This window comes from Hyperolius riggenbachi, chromosome 2, assembly GCF_040937935.1.
Source record: "Hyperolius riggenbachi isolate aHypRig1 chromosome 2, aHypRig1.pri, whole genome shotgun sequence".
Lineage (NCBI taxonomy): Eukaryota > Metazoa > Chordata > Amphibia > Anura > Hyperoliidae > Hyperolius > Hyperolius riggenbachi.
Genome location: NC_090647.1, coordinates 224211710 through 224230817, shown reverse-complemented (window position 1 = coordinate 224230817; position 19108 = coordinate 224211710). Strand labels below are relative to the sequence as shown.

The following is a 19108-nucleotide window of genomic DNA, read 5'->3' as shown; positions in this document are numbered from 1 at the left end:
AGAAAGAGGAGGGCACTAGAGAAGGCAAGACAAAAATAACTTACAACAGAAGGCAGGGCAACAGGAAGCCATTAAAGGAGGCAGAGCAACAGGAAGCCATTAAAGGAGGCAGAGCAACAGGAAGCCATTAAAGGAGGCAGAGAGCAACACTAGAGAAGGTGAGGCAACAGGACTAAAGGGCACTACAGGAGGCAACAGGAGTGCACTATATTAGGCAATGAGCAACATAAAAAAGAGCACTACAGCAACAAAGATGGACACTATAGAAAGCAATAGAGGTGAGCACTACATGACTCAATAGAGGAAAACACTATAGGGACAACAAAGGAGAAAGGTGCAGGAAAAGAAAGGGCACTACAATGAAAAAAGTAATAGAGCATGTTATGGCAAAGGAGGGCCCTATAATGGAGGCAATAAAATTGGCTTTCTTTTAGCAAATGAAATAACAGAGACCATAGGATCACATGGAGTTTTAAAGACAGTGACAACAAACTGCCAATCACCTGCAGGTAGTGACTGCATAATGTGTGAATGTTGCTCTGACAGGGATCTGCAGGCAGAAGGTTTTGGGCTCCTTCACACAAGAATTCTGGAGATTGTTTTCCCGTCATTTTTCCTTAAGAGCACATGTTGGTGTACAGCAGTGGTGATTGTTCACTGCCACATTTACTGGGTGGAAACACATTCTAAATGCAGACATACACACGTGTCTACAATTGTTTGTATATACGTGTTGGGGGAGGTCACAGGTCCAGAGTCATTATGGTGGTGGGGGGGGGGGGCATTTACAGAAGAATCTGAGGTCAGACTATAGCTGCACCAATGCTTACTATAATGAATTAAGGTAGCTGCAATAAAGTCAAGTATCCCCTGAGTGTAGAAGAGAAGCTACCCCACGGGGTACATTTACTGCATATTCTTGCCTTACCTCTAATGTAGCAATAGATTAGGAAAACAACAACTTCTGTTCTGATAGTAATATTATATTTTTCTTAAAAAATAAACATACAAAAATGTTGTTTTTCAGTTTATGTAGGAAAAGCTTTATTGTGAGAAAACGCGGCGGTTTGCACGCATAAGCCTACATCTGTCAGTATGGCTGAACACGGAGAGACCGCCGCATTCTCTGATAGCGGTGCAGCTGGTTCCGCGACCAGCACAGCGGATGCATTACAACATATGTCTGGTGTGGCTGGGACTGATAGTCCACACAGGTTCAGAAGGACGCGCGCGCGCGCTGAGAGGCAGAGCTTTTATGACAGCCAGAAGGGTGTCAGCTGACCAAGCCGGTCAGCTGACAATTCTATCAGTTCCCATTGGTCCAGCACTTAGGGGAGGCGCTGGAGAGCGCTTTGGTATATATACTGGGTGCTGGTCATTTCTCTGGTGTCTGCCATTGCGATCACTACGTGGTAGCACTCAGACCTTTTTGTCAGAATCTGTGTTATTATTCAGACTAGTTCCAGGGTGTTGATGACTACGGAGCTCACACCCAAGACTAGGAATACTGTGTATTATCTGTGTTATTATTCAGACTAGTTCCAGGGTGTTGATGACTACGGAGCTCACACCCAAGACTAGGAAATAGCTTTACCATCTAGTTATATTCAGACTAGTTCCAGGGTGTTGATGACTACGGAGCTCACACCCAAGACTAGGAAATAGCTTTACCATCTAGTTATATTCAGACTAGTTCCAGGGTGTTGATGACTACGGAGCTCACACCCAAGACTAGGAATTAGCTTTACCATCCTGTTATACTTCAGACTAGTTCCAGGGTGTTGATGATCAAGGAGCTCACACCTAAAGACTAGACATTGTTGATTATTTAACACATAAATCAGAGGTTGGCGCTCACAATGCCACCTACCCTCCCACCTCAATTCAATACAAAGCCATGTTTCCCCTTTAGAAAACAAACATATGCTCAAAGTCCACCTGGCAGTTATACAGTAGGCTATGATTTAAACCAATTCCAGTTTCAACATCAACAGTCTGTGTGTATAAGAGAGTCCTATCACAATCAATGTTCAATCAGGGATTATTTCTTAAGTTGCTAGCAGACTCAAGATTCCAAAAGACAATAGCCCGTCACCACACCTCTGTGAGATACACTCACCAGATGCTTAGACCTGCTGATAGGTCAAATGGCACTTTGGGACAGTCACAGGGTCGTCCCTCACCCCCTCTGGCAAGATCCACCCGACTTCCGAAAATCCGATATGTTCTATTTCCTCCTCAATGCACCTCAATAAAAATACTCCACATAGCGTAATACTGTTACTTTAATTAAAATTTTAAAATCAGTTGCACTTACAATTTCCACAGTGATAATTCGCACAGAGTAATTTATCCTGCGGGCTCTCCCCCGCCAGGGTGGCCGGCTGGCTTGGGTCTCCCTTCGCCTCTGGTGGACTTCCGACCGCCGCGCGCTCGGTCAGCTTTGCCCTCCTATAGCGTCCCGGGTCCCGCCGTAGCCTCGTATGTCCAGCTGTCTCTTCCGCGTTAGGCCCCGCCTTACATGTTTCGTCACACCGTGACTCATCAGAAGCTGGGGCCCAACGCGACTGACAGCCATTTATGCTCCCTCCCCTCCCTGCGCCGATTCGCCGCTCTGCCACCTTATTCCTCCTAGTACGCTGCTCCTACCTTATTCTCCCTAATTATCAGGGCCAGCGTACCAGGACCCAGCCAATCAGCCTTACATAGAGCATTCACATAGAGACTATTGTGCTACTATCCACATCATACCTAAATATTAGGCTTCTTACATTTAACCATTAAAAATTGAAGATAAAAATCCTAAGAATGCTAATAACATTTATCAACATCTGGGTTACATTGTCTGAGGAGAAAAAACATATATAAAACATCATGATCACCGGCATGCTCACTCCCCCCCTCCCCCCATATCGTGTCAATGTTCTCTCACCCTCTTTCCCCACACTGTCATTACCATAACCCCTCCCCCCGTTCTGGTCCCTCATTACGCCAGAAAAACCCTAACACTTAGGGTGACAGGAGAAGAGTGAACACGCCATCCCCATTCATATACATGAACCTATTTACATCCACCCTGCTGAGGAACCTACCCCTCTTTACATTATGCTCCACCTTCAAGTCATTCTATTACAGCTACATACCCATTGGTTCCCCCCCTTTGTAGAGATCCACAGCATAGGCACCAGACACCCTCCTCTAGTCCCCCCAAAAAACAAACCAGGTCTATATCAATATTCAACCCCTCGGGTCTCAGGGTGCCCATGCTGTGGATCCATCTTGTCTCTGCCTGCGACAACCTGTTTTATCCTGTTAGATCCCCTCCAATCAGGGGTCATTTTATCTAAAGCACAAAAGGACAAGACCTTTGGATCACATCCGTGCTCACGGGCAAAGTGTGCGGACAAGCTGTGATTCATGTACCCCTTTTTTATATTCCGCACATGCTCCCCCATTCGCTCTTTGAGGGTACGAGTAGTCCTACCTATGTACTGCCATCCACATGTACACCATGCTAAATACACAACATACCTATCATTGCAAGTGATAAATTTTCTAATAGGGTACTCTTTTCCATTGCTGTACGAGGTTACTTTTTCAGTTTTTGACCCCCTTACTTTCCCTACAGCTTTTGCAAATCCTGCATGGGAAAAAACCTGGAGTCTGCCATCCCTGCATTCTCTCCTTTTTCTAGGTTCCACACAACTGGGTGCTAGAATTTGCTTCAGGTTCTGTGCTTTCCTATAAATGAACCTTGGTTTTTGGGGGAGTATACCCCTCAACGTGTAGTCTGTCCCCTAATATGTCCCAATGCCTTTCAATAATCTTTTGAATCCCCCTATATTGCGTACTGTACCCAGTGATAAAGGCCAGTTCATACTCACCTTCTCTCCTGTCCTCTTTTTTATCCTCAATGAGAGCTTTCCTTTCCCTATCCCTCACATTTTTCATCTCTCCTTCCAAAAAATTGGGATCATACCCTTTTTCCAGGAATCTATTTCTGAGGATGCCTGCCTGCTGATCAAAGTCTCTAATATCAGTACAGTTCCTTCTCATCCTCAAAAATTGTCCCTTTGGGATCCCTTTTATCCAGGTGGGGTGGTGACAACTGAGTACAGAAATGTAACCATTTCTGTCAGTCTCTTTGAAAAAACTTTTTGTCTGGACCACTTCAATCCTTTCTCATAATCTCCAAATCCAAAAAATGGATATTATTTTGTTCTATCTCTGCTGTTAGGGCTATTCCCAGGCTATTGCTGTTCAAAAATTTCAAAAATATATCCAAATTTTGCCTCCCACCCCCCCAAACAAAGAACAAATCATCAATAAATCTACTCCACAATTTTAGGTTGGTGTTACCCCCCACAATAGATTCCTCCCACTTTCCCATAAACAAATTTGCCAGGCTTGGAGCATAACTGGCCCCCATGGCACATCCCCTATGCTGCTTGTAGAATCGTCCATCATGCCAAAAGTAGTTTCTCTCCAACGCAAACCTCAACAGCCTCAGAATATATTCCCTCTGCTCCTCTTTCAGTGTACTATCCTTATCCATATAATATTTCACAGCCTCTATTCCTAAATCATGGCTTATGTTAGTATATAATGAGGCGACATCTGCTGTTACCATTAAATCCCCCTCATCCAATCTTTGACCCTCTAATTTCTGTAACATATGTTTGGTATCCTTTAATACATTTGGAAGCATACCCACCAGCGGCTGGAGATATTCATCAAGGTATTGCCCCAATCGGTGGGTCACCGACCCTATCCCACTAACAATGGGCCTACCCGGGGGGCTCTTTTTATCTTTATGAATCTTGGGTACTTGATATATAATAGGGATTCTTGGGGTATCTGGTATAATAAATTTAAATTCCTCATCCGTGATCAAACCTCTATCCAAACCTTCCCTCATAATTTCCCTCAGCTCCCTCATATACTCACCCGTTGGGTCCCCCCTCAGTGGGGTGTATGCTTCTCTGTCAGCCACCAACCTGTCCAATTCTGCTTTGTACTGCACCTTGTTTCCAGCGGACAAAGGGGGTGGGGGTGGTGGTCTTAAACAAGGTGCAGTACAAAGCAGAATTGGACAGGTTGGTGGCTGACAGAGAAGCATACACCCCACTGAGGGGGGACCCAACGGGTGAGTATATGAGGGAGCTGAGGGAAATTATGAGGGAAGGTTTGGATAGAGGTTTGATCACGGATGAGGAATTTAAATTTATTATACCAGATACCCCAAGAATCCCTATTATATATCAGTACCCAAGATTCATAAAGATAAAAAGAGCCCCCCGGGTAGGCCCATTGTTAGTGGGATAGGGTCGGTGACCCACCGATTGGGGCAATACCTTGATGAATATCTCCAGCCGCTGGTGGGTATGCTTCCAAATGTATTAAAGGATACCAAACATATGTTACAGAAATTAGAGGGTCAAAGATTGGATGAGGGGGATTTAATGGTAACAGCAGATGTCGCCTCATTATATACTAACATAAGCCATGATTTAGGAATAGAGGCTGTGAAATATTATATGGATAAGGATAGTACACTGAAAGAGGAGCAGAGGGAATATATTCTGAGGCTGTTGAGGTTTGCGTTGGAGAGAAACTACTTTTGGCATGATGGACGATTCTACAAGCAGCATAGGGGATGTGCCATGGGGGCCAGTTATGCTCCAAGCCTGGCAAATTTGTTTATGGGAAAGTGGGAGGAATCTATTGTGGGGGGTAACACCAACCTAAAATTGTGGAGTAGATTTATTGATGATTTGTTCTTTGTTTGGGGGGGTGGGAGGCAAAATTTGGATATATTTTTGAAATTTTTGAACAGCAATAGCCTGGGAATAGCCCTAACAGCAGAGATAGAACAAAATAATATCCATTTTTTTGGATTTGGAGATTATGAGAAAGGATGAAGTGGTCCAGACAAAAAGTTTTTTCAAAGAGACTGACAGAAATGGTTACATTTCTGTACTCAGTTGTCACCACCCCACCTGGATAAAAGGGATCCCAAAGGGACAATTTTTGAGGATGAGAAGGAACTGTACTGATATTAGAGACTTTGATCAGCAGGCAGGCATCCTCAGAAATAGATTCCTGGAAAAAGGGTATGATCCCAATTTTTTGGAAGGAGAGATGAAAAATGTGAGGGATAGGGAAAGAAAGCTCTCATTGAGGATAAAAAAGAGGACAGGAGAGAAGGTGAGTATGAACTGGCCTTTATCACTGGGTACAGTACGCAATATAGGGGGATTCAAAAGATTATTGAAAGGCATTGGGACATATTAGGGACAGACTACACGTTGAGGGGTATACTCCCCCAAAAACCAAGGTTCATTTATAGGAAAGCACAGAACCTGAAGCAAATTCTAGCACCCAGTTGTGTGGAACCTAAGAAAAAGGAGAGAATGCAGGGATGGCAGACTCCAGGTTTTTTCCCATGCAGGATTTGCAAAAGCTGTAGGGAAAGTAAGGGGGTCAAAACTGAAAAAGTAACCTCGTACAGCAATGGAAAAGAGTACCCTATTAGAAAATTTATCACTTGCAATGATAGGTATGTTGTGTATTTAGCATGGTGTACATGTGGATGGCAGTACATAGGTAGGACTACTCGTACCCTCAAAGAGCGAATGGGGGAGCATGTGCGGAATATAAAAAAGGGGTACATGAATCACAGCTTGTCCGCACACTTTGCCCGTGAGCACGGATGTGATCCAAAGGTCTTGTCCTTTTGTGCTTTAGATAAAATGACCCCTGATTGGAGGGGATCTAACAGGATAAAACAGGTGTCGCAGGCAGAGACAAGATGGATCCACAGCATGGGCACCCTGAGACCCGAGGGGTTGAATATTGATATAGACCTGGTTTGTTTTTTGGGGGACTAGAGGAGGGTGTCTGGTGCCTATGCTGTGGATCTCTACAAAGGGGGGGAACCAATGGGTATGTAGCTGTAATAGAATGACTTGAAGGTGGAGCATAATGTAAAGAGGGGTAGGTTCCTCAGCAGGGTGGATGTAAATAGGTTCATGTATATGAATGGGGATGGCGTGTTCACTCTTCTCCTGTCACCCTAAGTGTTAGGGTTTTTCTGGCGTAATGAGGGACCAGAACGGGGGGAGGGGTTATGGTAATGACAGTGTGGGGAAAGAGGGTGAGAGAACATTGACACGATATGGGGGGAGGGGGGGAGTGAGCATGCCGGTGATCATGATGTTTTATATATGTTTTTTCTCCTCAGACAATGTAACCCAGATGTTGATAAATGTTATTAGCATTCTTAGGATTTTTATCTTCAATTTTTAATGGTTAAATGTAAGAAGCCTAATATTTAGGTATGATGTGGATAGTAGCACAATAGTCTCTATGTGAATGCTCTATGTAAGGCTGATTGGCTGGGTCCTGGTACGCTGGCCCTGATAATTAGGGAGAATAAGGTAGGAGCAGCGTACTAGGAGGAATAAGGTGGCAGAGCGGCGAATCGGCGCAGGGAGGGGAGGGAGCATAAATGGCTGTCAGTCGCGTTGGGCCCCAGCTTCTGATGAGTCACGGTGTGACGAAACATGTAAGGCGGGGCCTAACGCGGAAGAGACAGCTGGACATACGAGGCTACGGCGGGACCCGGGACGCTATAGGAGGGCAAAGCTGACCGAGCGCGCGGCGGTCGGAAGTCCACCAGAGGCGAAGGGAGACCCAAGCCAGCCGGCCACCCTGGCGGGGGAGAGCCCGCAGGATAAATTACTCTGTGCGAATTATCACTGTGGAAATTGTAAGTGCAACTGATTTTAAAATTTTAATTAAAGTAACAGTATTACGCTATGTGGAGTATTTTTATTGAGGTGCATTGAGGAGGAAATAGAACATATCGGATTTTCGGAAGTCGGGTGGATCTTGCCAGAGGGGGTGAGGGACGACCCTGTGACTGTCCCAAAGTGCCATTTGACCTATCAGCAGGTCTAAGCATCTGGTGAGTGTATCTCACAGAGGTGTGGTGACGGGCTATTGTCTTTTGGAATCTTGAGTCTGCTAGCAACTTAAGAAATAATCCCTGATTGAACATTGATTGTGATAGGACTCTCTTATACACACAGACTGTTGATGTTGAAACTGGAATTGGTTTAAATCATAGCCTACTGTATAACTGCCAGGTGGACTTTGAGCATATGTTTGTTTTCTAAAGGGGAAACATGGCTTTGTATTGAATTGAGGTGGGAGGGTAGGTGGCATTGTGAGCGCCAACCTCTGATTTATGTGTTAACTACTATTGCAAACAGAGGGGCGAGCCAGTGCGGGGTCACTCAGTGTGTTCCCAGGTCAGCGCGGAGTGTGTATTTTTTGTTTTATTGTTGATTATTTGTTATGACCTTCTGCTTTCCTGACCTCTCTTCTGATCTCTGATTTGGTACTTCGCTATATCTGATACTACTTTGCCAAACCTTGCTTGTCTTAGGATTCTGAATCAGTCTCTTTCCTCTGTATCTGATCTGTCTGTCTGTTGCCGACCTGGCCTGTCCGACCTCGAGAACTATCTTCCCTGTTTGGAGATAGTTCACAGATCTGTCAGTGACACTCCACCATTGGTGTCACTCACACTCTGGTCCTTCCCATTCTCAGCCTGACTCCTCCCCTTGGGGAGCCTCAGGCTATTGGAAGGAGCCTGTTCTTTGGGCAGTATCTCTTACTGCCTTGCACCCTCTATACGGGTGCTCTCCTCAAAGTATTACTGTTGCACCAAACACTCATATTACTCAGGTGTCCAGAGGTTAGAGATATATCTGATTATCGGTGATACTGCAGATCATCAATAATCGGGTATATATCTGTATTCTCGGTGATACTGCAGATCACCGATAATCAGATCCTCTCTGTGTTACACCGATCGTTACATTTATATATCTAAATGTCAACTCACGTTATAGTATACATGTAATGACAGATAAAATGTAAGACATTGCTGATCTCTTCCTGACACTGTTAGTTGCCTGGCAGTAATGCTGGTTCTGTGGCTGTACAACTTTCCTAAACACTCTGAAAGAAAAATTATCCTGATTGTTAGCGCTAGAAAGCTGATCTACAGTCCCCTTCCAGGTGAACAATGTAAAATCCCCTCTGTAGATCCTCTGAGATTTCTGTAAATCCAGATAAACATTACATCCAGAGGCAGCTAACATGTTTTAGGTCAGCAGTGGTAACTTCTTCAATACATCTCACACAACAGGTGCCTAGTTTCTAACCTTACCACAGAAAGTACTTATTTTGGGCTCAGGGAGTATTTGAACTTGTCACAGTTACTCCTTTATAGTAAGTTCCGAGGTTAAATAATAATGATAAACTGACAGGGGCGTTTCTAGGGTCCTTGGAGATCGGGGGCACCTGTGGGCACCAGGTGGAGAGGTATATGTGGCGCGCCGCCGCGACAAATGGGCGTGACCATGCGGTGAGTGGGCGTGGTCATGGGTGGTTAGATAGTGATTAACAGGGACCCCCGTTAGATAGTGAGTGACAGGCGCCTCCAGTTAGGTAGTGAGTGACAGGGACTCCCGTTAGGTAGTGAGTGACAGGGACCCCCATTAGATAGTGAGTGACAGGGACCCCAGTTAGTGAGTGACAAGGACCCCAGTTAGTGAGTGACAGGGACCCCAGTTAGTGAGTGACAGGGACCCCAGTTAGATAGTGAGTGACAGGGACCCCCGTTAGATAGTGAGTGACAGGGACCTCCGTTAGATAGTGACAAGGAGCCCCGTTAGATAGTGACAGGGACCCCCTTTAGATAATGAGTGACAGGCGCCCCCCCGTTAGGTAGTGAGTGACAGGGACCCCCCCCCTTACCTCGCAGACCAGCAGACCCGTGGGCGATCCGACCAGATAGAGCTGGCGCCGGGCGCACCTCGCTGTATATGCGGAAGTGGTGTCACTTCCGCCTATCAGCGGTGTATGCTTGGTCCTAGCGCCCACTGTGTCTGGTCGCCCGCTGATCGAGGTCTGAAGCTCTGGTCACGGGGACAGCCGGGGGGGGGGGCAGTGGCGGCCAGGAGGGGACAGCGGGCAGTGCTGGGCACCCATGGGGAAGAGATCTGGGGCACCCCAGGACAGATTAGGGGCACGTGCCCCCCAAAATAGGGCTAGCGACGCCTCTGTAAACTGATATGAATTGATCCACAATGTGCAGGGGCGTAGCAATAGGGGGTGCAGAGGTTGTGACCACATTTGGGCCCTGTAGGGCCCTCCCTAAACTTCAGTATTAGCTGTCTATTGGTCCTGTGTTCATAATAATCAATTATATAGACACTTTGAATAGTGGTAACCATTAACAAATTGTTCCCCATCCCCTTCTTGTACCTCTGACAGTGTAGTTGCTATTGGCAGGTTTTGGTGCAACGCTTCAATTTTTATGTATAGAGTGCTTGGGGAGGCCCCCAATGTAAAACTTGCATCGGGGCCCACAGCTCCTAAGCTATGCCACTGACAATGTGGTATTTGGCCAACACAGTCTTATATACAGGAGTCAATGCTGTAATAAGTATAGACTGCCAGCAGATGCTGGCTGTAGTCAGTACAAACCATCACCTACATATACATATCAGGACAGGAGGTAATATAGAGGAGTGATAGTGCTATTTACAAAGTGGTTGTATAATGTTCTTTAACATGTTTCACCCTACGGCTTTTTTAAAAAGTGCTATACATATATACAATGAGCATAGTGCACCCCCCACCAGCAAAATGTCCCCCAGCAAATAGTCCAAGTCAGAGCTCTAGCAGTCTATACGACAGCTGACTGAATGCTAGTGGCTACAACCATCTCCTATACCAGCAGGGTTCTAAACCTCTATGTGGAATAGCTATACCACATTATATGTCTTATTGTGGTGGATAAGCCAATACCTCCACACTAGAGGTTTTATACATTAATTTGTGAATCTTGTTAGGCACTATTAAAGTTGTGTTTCTTTTACTGACCATTAGGTCCAATAATGTGGAGCTAAATACTCCTATATTTATACTCAAAGGGCTGGTCATTAGTGACCCTGTGTTTGATTAACATAACAGCCAAGGACTTGTCAACTTCAGTCCAGTCTTGAAAGCCCAGTCCAGTTCGGTCTTGAATGACCTATCCACTAGATTCAATTCGGCTGAGGCAGCTGGCAACAACCGCCTTAGCCAATAATTCGGCGTGTGTTGTGCCCTCTGACCCCCAACTGACACTCAGCAAACGATCCACCAGGTGGATTTATTTGCTCAAGTATCGTCCGATATCCTTTTTCCTGTTGCTCTCCCTGCCGTGTGACTGATGTCATGTCTTGTCATGTCATGTCTGCGCCACTCTATCAGCCCTCCGCCTCCTGCATAGAAAAAGAACGTCTCAGTAGTTGTATAGCTGACTACGCATCTGTACAAAATCAAATCGGCCCAGCGATGTTGCCCAAGGAAATGGATCCTGATAACCGTTGGTCAATATCAGTCACACGTGTTTACACACCTTAAGGCCGATTTCACACTGCTAACCAGCGTTAGCGTTGCGGTGTGAGGGTCACATCGCAATGTTGAAAACAGCCTTCGAGGATTTCCGCATTAATACGCGGTAATGCAAGTACTGGCATCAGGAAGTGAGGCACTCTAGTGCTCAGTTCCTGTGGCCGAAAAGAAGAATTGTGCGTAAGTGTATTGATAAAATACGATTCAGCGCATGCATGCCGCATAGCTACCACATGAATGTTTAAAACTATAAGCATTTCCATAGACTTACATGACTTCCACTCCGCCGCACATCACCTTGCAAGTTAACAGTAACGTAGGTATGCGTTCACGTCGGGGTTGTGGCAAATACGTCACTTCTGCTGCATTGCATCAGTGTGAAAGGCCCCATAGACTTTCACTGGTGTAGCATTGGCCTACGGTAAAAACAGCAGCTATATCTTTATGATGACAAATTCTCTTTATATGCTATAAATGTTCAAAAATGCAGGAAAACCTGTGCAATAATAAAACATCATTACTAACTCCTACTTCCTACACATGTCTCCTAATATTTAGCTTGTAGTAGTACAGTGCAATGCAAGTACTTTTGCATGAAATACATTGAAATACAGCAGAGGTATCTAATAAACAGTAAACAATAAATACCGGTAAGCGTTCGCGTTTCCCTGTGCTTAGGGAAAGCTGCCTGTCTCAGCACTTCCAGGCAAGCAGAACACCCAGGAATATTTACCTGTTTATGATTAAATTGCAAAATGATCTTTTAGAATCTGGCCTAAATTAAATGTCATAGCATTTATCTCTCATAAACTGGGACAGCAAGGACACTAATTTCCTAGGTGTTCAATCACTGGCCTGCGCCACTTGAGAGGCGTCTTGGGAATGAGCCTGTCCACAGTTCAGAAGATTTCTGACAACACAAGGATGAAATAATAAAAGTCAATTAATCATTAAAGGCTGTTACAAGCACGTATCGAGCTGGTCTGGTGCAAAATGTTAATCAGACTGAAATCAATATATAAATTCCTGCAAATTGGAGCAATCAATATCTTTAAGCTTAATGACTCTATGGAAGGGCACAAGGCTGCTCCTCTGGGTCTCAGCGCTGTGGCAGCCACGCCAGAGCTACCTTCACTAGGCGTTCTGCCAAGACAGGTCACCTATCCCAGCAGGCTGCTCACTTCAGCTGCAGTTACCACGGTGACAGCATGTCACTGTTGCCCTAGTGTCCTTCTAGGGAAGGTGGAAGCCAATGCATCACTGCCTTTGATGGATTTGTCAATAACAGTTAGCAGGAGAGGCAAACTGCTCACATAATGCTGGCTAGTGTGCTGTCCCAGAGCACATTGGGGTGATTTAATTGTTTTGAAGGATGTGTGCAGCTGCATACATGAGAGGGATAAGCAGTGGTCAGATAGAAAGCATGAGTAGGCAGTAACACGAAGCTTGCTTTCACGCCATGGGAAACACAGAAACGGTCCTGTTGGTGTTGTATTAACCAGACAGCTGCGAAAAAGGAAGCAATCTTGGCTCCTAGAATTAAAAATCATTTATCCGGCAGCTAAAATACATTACTTATAAATAGGTTTTAGTTTCTCATTAAACCTTTAGGCTAGTTTTAGACAATGTACACAGTTGAAGCATGCTGCTTTGTCAACAGCAGGCAGCAGAGTGGCAGTCGCTTTTGCATTTGTTTGTTTTTTTCTCATTTGCTGAAATTCTTTTATGCAGGAATGTGACATTTTTTTAAACATGTGTTTGTGTTCCTGTGACTGCTGAGCTGTCATTAGGAGTATACAGTATATACTGTATATATCTGGTATAGTTTCATGCAGGTCATACAGGATGCAAGTGTAACTACGTCAGAAAGTGATTTATCTGTATATTATTTGTCACTGCAAAGAGTATTGTTATTTTTATTATTTTGGCTTTACATTCCAACATAATCTTACATTCTTACACACAGCTCACAATTGTCTCTTTTTCACCGTGACTGTCCCTCTTTTGGAAGCAAATTTCCTCTTGTTAGTCTGATGTGCAGTTATGTATACAAAAAATTTACTTACCTGCTAAAAAGTGGTAACACTGTGCTAATTTTTAAACCCAACATCTAAATAACTGCTGTTGTTATCTCCAAATATTGATATCAAGGAAGACAGGGAGATCAGTAATGAAAGAATATTAGAGTGTGATTTGAAAAATGAAAATATGTGTTTTGCTTATAAATTGTTATGCTCTTTTCACCCTGCAGCCACTGCCTTCCGTCACAACGGACAATATAATAGTTGTGTAGTGTGATGCAGTTATATTTCAGTGGTATGGCCACATCGATGAATCAGTGGTGCAGCGGTTTCGTCAGAATAACATGCATTCACAGTGGTAGTGATGCATACGTCTATAGACTGTATGCTTCACTGTATGTGTCACATGATGCGACTTTTCATCACCGTTGCAATCTTATTGCAATTCAACAAGAATAAGGGCCTGCACACACTGCTGCGCTTTTAAAATCACATGTTTTTTAATCGCAAAGTCTTTTGAAAAATCATGGAAATCGCAAAGACCTCTACACACTGGTGTGATGCGATTTTTTCTATTTTCATGAAGGTTTTGCAATTTAAAAATCGCATGTGATTTTAAAAGCGCAGCTTTCAAGTCCACTTTATGTACAATCCTAGGAGAAGAACTATCAACTCTTCCTATACTGGGGGCACCTACTTATCTAATCTATACTACAGGCACCTACCTATCTAACCTATACAGAGTGTGTGTTTCCACAGTGTGTGTGTGTATATCCACAGCATATGTCTCTAGGCCCTGCATATGACACTCGCCCCAAGCCATTAAGGCTACTTTCACATTAAGGCCTGTACACACTGTTGCCCTTGCAAGGGCAACAGTGTGTACAGGCCTTAATGTGAAAGTAGCCTTAATGGCATGCCTGACTAAAGGTGTGATGAAGGTGTGACTGGAGCAGAGGTGGCCTTAGAGTACGCAGGGCTTGGGGCGAGTGTCATATGCGGGGCCTAGAGACATATGCTGTGGATATACACACACACACTGTGGAAACACACACTCTGTATAGGTTAGATAGGTAGGTGCCTGCAGTATAGATTAGATAAGTAGATGCCCCCAGTATAGGTTAGATAGGTAGGTGCCCGCAGTACAGGTTAGATAGGTGCCCTGCAGTATAGATTAGATAGGTGCCCTGCAGTATAGATTAGATAGGTGCCTGCAGATTAGATTAGATAGGTAGATGCCCCACAGTATAAATGAGATAGGTGCCTCCAGTATAGATTAGATAGGTGCCTGCAGTACAGATTAGATAGGTAGGTATCCCGCAGTATAGATTAGATAGGTGTCTGCAGTATAGATTGGATAGATAGGTGCCCTGCAGTACAGGTTAGATAGGTGCCTGCAGTATAGATTAGATAGGTGCCTGCAGTATAGATTGGATAGATAGGTGCCCTGCAGTACAGGTTAGATAGGTGCCTGCAGTATAGATTAGATAGGTGTAACGATTGTGGAACTTTCTCCGTGATCAGCGCACAACGCGTGCGCTGACACGGCGGAAATCCTCCACAAGCGTATATTTGCAGGCACCCAGCAAAAGGTGCTACGCACCCGTAGAGGGAAGTTCCTGTCGGCAGATGGCGCTGGGGAGTGCAGAAGAACCAATCCTCTGTACCTCCACAAATGCCAGACAGGAATTGTACGAAGCGCAGAACGCAATCGCAAGAGAGGCGATTGCGAATGAGAACGAGCAAAGGGACAGATTGTATGTGTGTGCGCCAATCTAGTCACCACCCCGCGACCGCGCGCACACAACAGCAGATATGAAATAGGAACACGATCGCGAGAGGTGCGATCGCCAGACGTGACACAAGGCAGATCAGGACAGAATACGAGGGTAGCAAAGGCACAGTAAATAATACAATGAGAAGATGCGGAAAACAACAAACGCTAGCTAACCGCGAACACCGCACTCATTCGCAACAGTGCACGCGGTTATGCGCGGTCTCCACGTGATAAGCACAATAGAGACAAGCACGCCTAACTAACCATCGACAGACAAACATGAAACAGAGGACGCGAACGCTTGCTTAACGGTTACCTCACCGAGCCTCCAGCAAGCGGTCGTAGCAGATAAGACAGACACACGAAAACAGGGACAAGCGAGAGATAGGATCCACAGCACTAGCGAAAAGTGGCTAGCGCGATCCAGGTACAGAGTAGCAGAACAGAAGGATCCCCAGCGCTAGCGAAAAGTAGCTAGCGCGATCCCAGGAGACAGAACAGAAGGATCCCCAGCTCTAGCGAAAAGTAGCTAGTGCGATCCCAGGAGACAGAACAGAAGAGATAGCTGGTAGCAACCGCTGCACCAGCTATACTCCAAGAACAGAGATCAGAACCATTTCCTGTCAACCACCATAGGGACAGGACAATGGCAACAGGCAAGACAAGACAGAACAGGCAATACAGATAATACAACCTGACTGGGCTAGAAGGGGAGCCTAAAGCAACCCCCAGGAATTAACTATACTAGATAGCAATGGCTGACACTCCAGCAGTGTCCATCAGGAACAGACCATGGAAAAGAAAATGACCAGCAAAGCCTTCTGGGAAACATAAAGCTCTTATAGTGCCAGTCATCAAAGAAGGCAGGTACGGGATTTGCATAACGAATGTATGCAAATTCCCCAGCAAGAGAACAGACCAAAACTTGCAATGGAAAGACAGGTCTCTGTTCCAGAGTCCTGCAGCATGCAAACCTAAACAATGGTCAAAAGGCTGCCTGCCTGCGCAGGCAGCTGAGCGGATTCTCACAATAGGTAGGTGCCTCGCAGTACAGATTATAGGTGCCTGCAGTGTAGATTAGATAGGTAGGTGCCCTGCAGTACAGGTTAGATAGGAAGGTGGCTGCAGCAGTGGGGAGAGCGGGCATTGTAGTTAAAACTCACCTGTTTTCCGCCGATGCTCACAGCTTCCATCTCTTTTCTCTCCCAGCATCTGACGTATTGGTAACAGCGCCCCCTGTGTTACCAATACGTCAGATGCTGGGAGAGGAAAGAGATGGAAGCTGTGAGCATCGGCGAAGACAGGTGAGTTTTAAGTACTATGCCCGCTCTCCCCACCGCCGCAGAGGGTGCAGGGCCTCTTCAGGTGCGGGGCCTGGGGCGATTGCTCCACTTGCCACCCCCAAACGCCGGCTCTGACTGGAGGAGTAGTAGCGTGTACATGTTGTCCAAGGTGGATCTTTTACACTGCATCAGTTGTACTGGAGAAGAATTATATGCACTATACAGTGGAACCTTGGTTTGCGAATATAATTTGTTCCCAGAAACATGCTTGTAATCCACAGCACTCTTATATCAAAGCAAATTTTCCCATAAGAATTAATGGAAACCCAGTTGATTTGTTCCACAATCCAAAAACAGTTATAGTAGAATAGTATAAAATAAAAATTTAAACAAGACTTTCACTATAACTAACAGAATCACTGGCATCTGTTGCTTAACCTCAACCTTTTTTTTGTGTGGTTTTAACAAGGACGATATCCAATGACAGTTACTCATGGAAATTTGACTTTGCACAGTCTCTATACTCAGATTAAACACAATTAAAGTGGACCTGAACTCAGAACTTCCTCTCTGCTCTAAGGCCAGAAACCCACTAGTAGCGATTTCTAAGCGCTAGTGATTTGAAACCGTTCTTGCTAATGCAATGCTATGGGGGCTTTTTATAAAATCACACCGCTCAAGTGGGATCATACTCATAGCATTACATTAGCAAGAGTTTTCATATCGCAAAGCGCTCAGAAAATTGCTCCTAGTGGGTTTCTGGCCTAAAAGATACACAACAGCATAATAAACTTAAAAAAAAAAAAAAAAAAAAAAAAATTTCTTTGTTACAGCTGATACACATCCTTAAAGTGTACCAGAGATGTCACATTACTACGTTTTTTTACTTACTCCGGACTTCCTCCAGCCCCATAAGCATGGATGCGTCCCTCGCCGTCCTCTCGCAGTCCTCCGTTTAGCAGCAATCAGCCCCGGTATCTGGCTCAGTGATGTCAGCTAGGCTATTCTGCACATGCGCAGGAGGTCCGTGCATGTGCAGAAGACCCAGGCTGACCCAGACTGGAGCTGACTGAGCCAGTTACCGGGGTTGATGGCGGACGACTGGAGGTAAACGGGAGGGCAGCGAGGGACGCACGCGTGCTTATGGGGCTGGAGGAAGCCCCAGGCAAGTTAAAATTTTTTGTAATGAGACATCTCTGGTTTTCTTTAAATAAATATGCACTGTTTCTACTTACTGATTCATGGAAGCAGACATATTGTTAACAGCCTGTGCTTTCAAATGAGCTTATCTGCCTTATCTGTCATGGCAGTCAGGTGACACAGGTGAGAGATCAAATTACGACTTGTGATTAAACACAGATGAGGGGTAATTAGACAGGCTACGCTCTCTAAATACATACAGATCTAGGTTTTCCTTATGTGCTGTGCAAGAGTTCAAGTCCACTTTAAGTACAATCCTGCAGGGCCAAAAGGAGAAGAACTATCAGCTGAGTTGTGATGACGTGACGCATGTCTACTTTTTTTTGCTTATATATCAAGACATTGCTTGTATATCAAGTCAATATTTCACAAAATGTTTTGCTTGTACTGTATAGCAAAGCACTCTTAAACCAAGTTCCACTCAATCCAAGGTTTTACTATATTTTAACTCACTGGTCATACAATTCTATAGTGCTGTTCACATCAATGCATTGAAACTGATTTATTCTAACTCACTGCATGCAGACCTTCAGTTAAAGGACAACTGAAGTGAGAGAGATATGTAGGCTGCCATATTTAATTCCTTTTAACCAATACCAGTTGCCTGACATCCTGCTGATCCACTGCCTCTAATACTTTTAGCCATAGATCCTGAACAAGCATGCAGCAGTCCAGGTTACATAGTTACATAGTTATTTTGGTTGAAAAAAGACATACGTCCATCGAGTTCAACCAGTATAAAGTACAACACCAGCCTGCTCCCTCACATATCCCTGTTGATCCAGAGGAAGGCGAAAAAACCCTTACAAGGCATGGTCCAATTAGCCCCAAAAGGGAAAAATTCCTTCCCGACTCCAGATGGCAATCAGATAAAATCCCTGGATCAACATCATTAGGCATTACCTAGTAATTGTAGCCATGGATGTCTTTCAACGCAAGGAAAGCATCTAAGCCCCCTTTAAATGCAGGTATAGAGTTTGCCATAACGACTTCCTGTGGCAATGCATTCCACATCTTAATCACTCTTACTGTAAAGAACCCTTTCCTAAATAAATGGCTAAAACGTTTTTCCTCCATGCGCAGATCATGTCCTCTAGTCCTTTGAGAAGGCCTAGGGACAAAAAGCTCATCCGCCAAGGTATTATATTGCCCTCTGATGTATTTATACATGTTAATTAGATCCCCTCTAAGGCGTCTTTTCTCTAGACTAAATAAACCCAGTTTATCTAACCTTTCTCGATAAGTGAGACCTTCCATCCCACGCATCAATTTTGTTGCTCGTCTCTGCACCTGCTCTAAAACTGCAATATCTTTTTTGTTTCTGACATTGTTGTCAGATCTGATTAGCT

General features: G+C 44.8%; 1 long non-coding RNA gene across 1 annotated transcript in view; it reads right to left on the bottom strand.

Moving 5' to 3' along the window:
• Positions 1 to 12657, bottom strand: part of LOC137544232 (uncharacterized) — a 28083-nt gene extending 15426 nt beyond the window's left edge. Inside the window, exons 1-2 of the long non-coding RNA XR_011025788.1 lie at positions 12608 to 12657; positions 11750 to 11894 (exon numbers count right to left, since the gene is read on the bottom strand). This is a non-coding gene — a long non-coding RNA (uncharacterized lncRNA). The remainder of the gene's footprint in view (positions 1 to 11749; positions 11895 to 12607) is intronic.
• Between the last annotated feature and the right edge of the window lie 6451 nt (positions 12658 to 19108).